Below are 6,419 nucleotides of genomic sequence, written 5' to 3' on the forward strand. Positions count from 1 at the left end.
AAGAACATACACTAAGAAAGAACAGAATTTTGTAAAAAAATCATTTTCATGTTCAAATGAGTGAATCTCTTAAAAGCAAGTAAAGGGAAGTTGAGAATCCTTATTTTTGTGAATTTTTGAAATTTCTATTTTTGCTTTGTATTCACTTATTATTTCTAAGGGAAGCTCTAAAATGCTGAAGTCAATTCTAACAAAAAATTATTGAACAATCAATAACAATATTTAACTCATCTCATTTTCTTTGCTAAGTATAAAAAAGGAATTTTCTTAAATAAACTAATATATGAATCAATTTTCATATAATTACTGTAAAATGCTAAGGGCTAACAGAACTTTAGGGCTTCACCTGTGGCTCAGCAGTAAAGAATCTGCCTGTCAATGCATGAGACGCAGGAGATGCCAGTTCGATCCTTGTGTTGGGAAGATCCTCTGAAGGAGAAAATGGCAACCACGCCAATATTCTTGCCTGGACAACCCCATGGGCAGAGGAGCTTGGCAGGCTGCAGTCCACTGGGTCGCAAAAAGTCAGACAGGACTGAGAAACTGAGCATGCACACATCAACAGCACTTTAAGACAATCCCTGAGCCAGAGAAATGCCTCTTTAAGTATAAAAATTAGGCTATCATGAGTCAACTATTACAGTTCCTAGGGTCCCAGGAGTTTGCTGTGTTCAGTTCATAGTGGAGACCTCCTTCCCCACAAAGGGGATGTGGCCATGAAGAGATGTGGTAATCTTATGACACTTCCCTCTCAACTGTCTGAGGTCTGAGTCCATCATTTCAAATTTTATTTACTGTATAAATCTCTTGAATTTTCTCTTTAGTTGTAGTTCCAATCCAGAGCTACAGATTTAAGACCACACTTGCCACTTCAGATCTAGATTTCTACAAAGAGCAGGTCTCAGATGATAATCACTGTAAAGATTCAAATATTACCATGACTATGTCTTCTTCTTTGGAAAATTAAACCCTTCAAGTTAACTAACGGAAACTGCCATGATTAATAAACTTTTGACCATACTATTTGTACTGAATTTTCCTTTCCCTAAATTACATCAACAAAGCAGAAGAAGTAAATATGAGTTATGGGGAGAGGACAGGAGCTTTAAAACCTCACTTTATTGTGCTGCACCCATAGAAGAGAAGCCTGCTCATTTTATACGTTGCAAAGCAGAAAGGAACCATAAGACACCCCGTAGTATCTGGCTCAGTAGTTTTGGGTGTATCCCAGGGAAATATTTAGTCAACAAGCTCTTCAAGTGATTCTGATTCCAAAAAGGAAAAAAGAAAAAGAAAAAGAATAATTAGAGTCAGAATGGCTGGATATACTGGAATTTTTAAAACATCAGTTTTGAATGAATAAGTAATTAATAAATAGCTTCCACTTTTTTTTTCTTTTGGCCGTATCTTCCAAGCTAAGTTACTTTTTGAGTCCTCTGACTCCACAGGATGAGTGAAAAGAGACCTCTCTCTGAACCCTGTTGTATCCTGGAATCTATCATTCATATCAGCCTGGCAGGGAGTGCAGGGCTGTAATTATCCTTGCGGTACAACCTGGAGAAATAGTTCATCAAACCTTCTCCTTTTGGCTTATTTTCAAGAATATCACTTTTTGTAATAGAGTAAATATTATCACTCAGAAAGATGATGCTTAATACCACTTGCAGAAATTCAGTCTTAGCCCTTAATGCTCCAGATTGATCTTCACTCTTGCCTATTTGTCTGAGTCCCAGAAACTCTAATCAATAGGAAACAATTTGCCATCCCAAATATAGTAGTACAATTTCCTTGTAGGACTTTAAATCCAAGGTATATCTGTGCTTGTCATTGTATGCATGAAAAATGTACGAGAAATAAACATTTGTCCATAATATTAACTACCACTGCTCCTCTTCAAGCATTGGCTGGATTCTCAATCTTCTATCATTTAAGAATCCTCTCTTAACGAACAAAAGTAAATACCTTCAAGTATGACAAAATCAGATAAAAGCCTTCAATCATGTGGTCCAGATGCTACATAAACTTAGTATGCTCCCCACATATGTCAACCTTGATCACTCATTGCCTGATATCATGGGTTTCCAGCATCTTTTTCATGAATTCTCCTTTGTTGGTTATTTTCAGAAGTAATTTTTTAATCATGTTTTCTGAATTAGACAGTTAATTACCTTTTATAATGAATTTCTTGTTGAATTTTCTGAATGAATTCATCATTTGATGGCTTAACCTTATCTTGGAGACTTGAAATGCAGGTCTAGAATCTAAAGTCTCAAAATTCTCAGATGCTATTTTAAGTAAACAAAATGATAAAACAGGAGAAAATTGCATTGTGTTCTATTCCTTGTATACAATTGTGTACAATTTCTTGTTATTGTGCACATTTGTATTATCATTGTTTCACTCATGAATATATTAATTAGATTGATATTAGCTTCATAGGATAAATTGGACTAAAATAATTAAATAAAATATCTCTGGTGTTCTGGTCTTCAATCTTCCCTTCACCCAATAGACAGAGCCCCCTATCTAAATGCAGATATAATCACGACATTCCCTTTAAAGGATCCCTCATCGTGTACTTATAAAGCTTGAACACCTTGACATAACATACAAGACCCTTTGACTATTATTCATATTTGTCTCTGATCATTAAATTGTGCTTTAGCAAGACATTCACTTGATTGTAGTCAAATCACGTGCATGCACACACACACACACACACACACACACACACACACACACACACACAAATTGTCCTGCCTATCGTCTCAGTCTACAGGTATGTTGGGCCCACTGCCAGAAGTGTTTCCGCAACCTGTAAGGCACATCTCAAGCCAAGCTCTAGAAAGCCTTCTTGAGCCCACCTTAGATGGAATTAGTTGCTTCTATAACTCTGTGTCTATTTTCTATCCATGCATTTAACTCCACTAAGTTCTCATTTTCTATCACAACATCTTTCCAGGAAGGGGAAATTCCTTGAGAAAAGAGACTCTACCTTATTTGCAGTTTAATCTTCTGGCTGGCATCAACAAATGGCTGTTTAACAAGGTAGTTAATTAATTAAAAAAGCAGTTAGTTGTTGCAAACTATCTGAGGAAATGGACTTAAATAATAAGAGTTCCCATGCTAGTAAATAAGCACATATGCTTGATATTCAAAAGACATAAAAACAAGGTTTGTTTCCTATAGTCCTATAAAATTTTTGTAAGATTCTTTTCTTAATTAGTGATTTCTTTAGTCATCCAATGACCTGTATGGAAAATAATCTAAGTAATAGTGGATATGTGTGTAACTGTTTCACTTTGCTGCACATCTGAAACTAACACAACATTGTAAATAAACTATTCTCCAATAATAATTTTTTAAAAGTTAATTATAAAATAATGAATAAGATATTCTGTCCTCTTTATTCAGTAGTAACATGGAGGGTGGGAGAGAACACAGGTATGTGCATTAATGTTGTGTTTTCATGTTCCGGTTGTGAATTTGGTTGAGGCTTCTTAGCTCCTCAGAGTTTCAGGTTCTATGTGTAAAATGATTACCTGAACTATTCATGAAATATCATTGCAAATCAAATGGCATAGCTATGTGGTAAGATCAATAGGAAACACATATTTTCTTCTTTGCTAAATAAATCTGTTTATTCCAGGGGATCACATGTCAGTGCAGAGTTACATTTGAAGAAACAGTCCTACACCCACATTAATTAAATACTTTTGTGTTCCTCACTGAACATGAATTTATAACCCATGAGTTCTTAAAATTCACTCTTCCACATCCAATTTTTTGCACTTGTCCTGTATTTGTATTTGCCCCAAAGCCTGTCTCCTTACACCTCATTCTCAATGCTCCACTAAAGCTTATATTCTTACCCAGAAAATGCAGGCTCTCTCTTCACTTCCTTCTCTCCACCCATATCTTTTCTCAAAAGAGCAGGAAAAAACCTAGCTCATGAATAGTCAGGCACTTTTAGTACCTGCTCCTGTTTTATGCACGTGATGCTCAGAAATCTCGAGAAGATATGTGTTCCTGTCCAGGCAATCGTGATGGCTTTCGGGATTCTCTATGCACCAGCATCATCCTGTTACACTGAACTGTGCCATCCCATCCTTCTCAGCACAGGGGCCAAGCACAGATACTTCTGTTAATAATTGTTCCATTCAATCATTCAGTCCTTTTAGATGCCAATTCTGTGCCGGCACTGTGCTAGCAATGAAAGTTCTGGATTATGGTTTCAAGAGCTTCAAAGTATAGTGGAAGAAAGATACATGAAAAGAATGTTTACATCACTGCCTAATAAGTAAAATAATTCAAGTAATTAACCTCTATTATTCTCCTTTGTGCTAAGCAGTATGTAAAGATCTGGGGCTATAACAGTGGACAGTGTAGACACTAAAGACATAAACTTAGTACAAGGAACATGTTGGGAGGAGGTATAGTTTAGGAGACCAGGCAGACATTCCTGAAGAAATGATTGTTAATGTTTTATCTGAAGGGCTTCTGGTTCAAGATGGCGGAGTAGAAGGACATGCACTCATCTCCTCCTGTGAGAGTGCCAAAATCACAGCTAGCTGATGAACAACCATAGACAGGAGGACACTGGAACTTACCAAAAAAAGACACCCCATGTCCAAAAACAAAGAAGAAGCCACAATGAGATGATAGGAGGGAGACAATCAAGATAAAAGCAATTGCCATACCTGCCGGGTGGGTGACCCACCAACTGGAGAACAATAATACCAAAGGAGTCCTCCCACTGCTGTGACGGTTCAGAAGTCCACATTAGGCTTCCCAACCTGGGACCTGACAAAGGGACTGAGAATCCCCAGGGCATCTGACCTTGAAGCCCAGGGGGATTTTGTTACAAGACCTCCATGGGACTAGGAGAAATGGAGACTCTAATCTTGGAGGGCACATACAAAACATTTCCTACACCAAGACTCAGAGGAAAGAAGCAGTGATTCCACAGAAAACTGAACCCAAATGAATGCTACTGGTGGAGGGTCTCCTGTGGAGGCATGGGTCAGCAGGGGCTCACCACAGGGGTGGGGGGAACCGGCAGCAGCTGTCTGGGAAGGTTCCTTATGATGTAAACATTAAATGCATAAACATTGGCATTATAGGGGCCCCAGAAGGAGAAGAGAGAGAGAAAGGACCTGAGAAAATATTTGAAGAGGTAATAGCTGAAAACTTCCCTAACATGAGAAAGAAAATAATCAGCCAAGTCCAGGGAGCACAGAGAGCCCCAGGCAGAATAAATCCAAGGAGAAACACACCTAGACACATAGTAATCAAACTGACAAAAATTAAGGACAGAGATAAAATATTAAAGCAACAAAGGAAAAATGATGAATAACATACAAGGAAAGTCACATCAGGCAATCAGCTGATTTCTCAACAGAAACTCTACAAGCTAGAAGGGAATCGCATGACATATTTAAAGTGAAGTACACACTGAGGAAACCAGAAGGGAAAGAGACACGTGTACCCCAATGTTCATCGCAGCACTGTTTATAATAGCCAGGACATGGAAGCAACCTAGATGTCCATTAGCAGATGAATGGATAAGAAAGCTATGGTACATATACACAATGGAGTATTACTCAGCCATTAAAAAGAATACATTTAAATCAGTTCTAATGAGGTGGATGAAACTGGAGCCTATTATACAGAGTGAAGTAAGCCAGAAGGAAAAACACCAATACAGTATACTAACGCATATATATGGAATTTAGAAAGATGGTAACAATAACCCTGTATACGAGACAGCAAAAGAGACACTGATGTATAGAACAGGCTTATGGACTCTGTGGGAGAGGGAGAGGGTGGGAAGATTTGGGAGATTGGCATTGAAACATGTGAAATGTCATGTATGAAACGAGATGCCAGTCCAGGTTCAATGCACGATGCTGGATGCTTGGGGCTGGTGCACTGGGACGACCCAGAGGGATGGTATGGGGAGGGAGGAGGGAGGAGGGTTCAGGAGGGGGAACACATGTGTAATTTTTTTATTAAATAAAAAAAAAAAAAAGAAAGTGAAGTAAGCCAGAAAGAAGCCTGGCTTGGAGAATTTTGAGCATTACTTTACTAGCGTGTGAGATGAGTGCAATTGTGCGGTAGTTTGAGCATTCTTTGGCATTGCTTTTCTTTGGGATTGGAATGAAAACTGACCTTTTCCAGTCCTGTGGCCACTGCTGAGTTTTCCAAATTTGCTGGCATATTGAGTGAAGCACTTTCACAGCATCATCTTTCAGGATTTGAAGTAGCTCAACTGGAATTCCATCACCTCCACTAGCTTTGTTCGTAGTGATGCTTTCTAAGGCCCACTTAACTTCACATTCCAGGATGTCTGGCTCTAGATGAGTGATCACACCATCGTGATTATCTGGGTCATGAAGATCTTTATTGTACAGTTCTTC

Source organism: Bison bison, unplaced genomic scaffold (assembly GCF_000754665.1).
Source record: "Bison bison bison isolate TAMUID 2011002044 unplaced genomic scaffold, Bison_UMD1.0 scf7180017864300, whole genome shotgun sequence".
Lineage (NCBI taxonomy): Eukaryota > Metazoa > Chordata > Mammalia > Artiodactyla > Bovidae > Bison > Bison bison.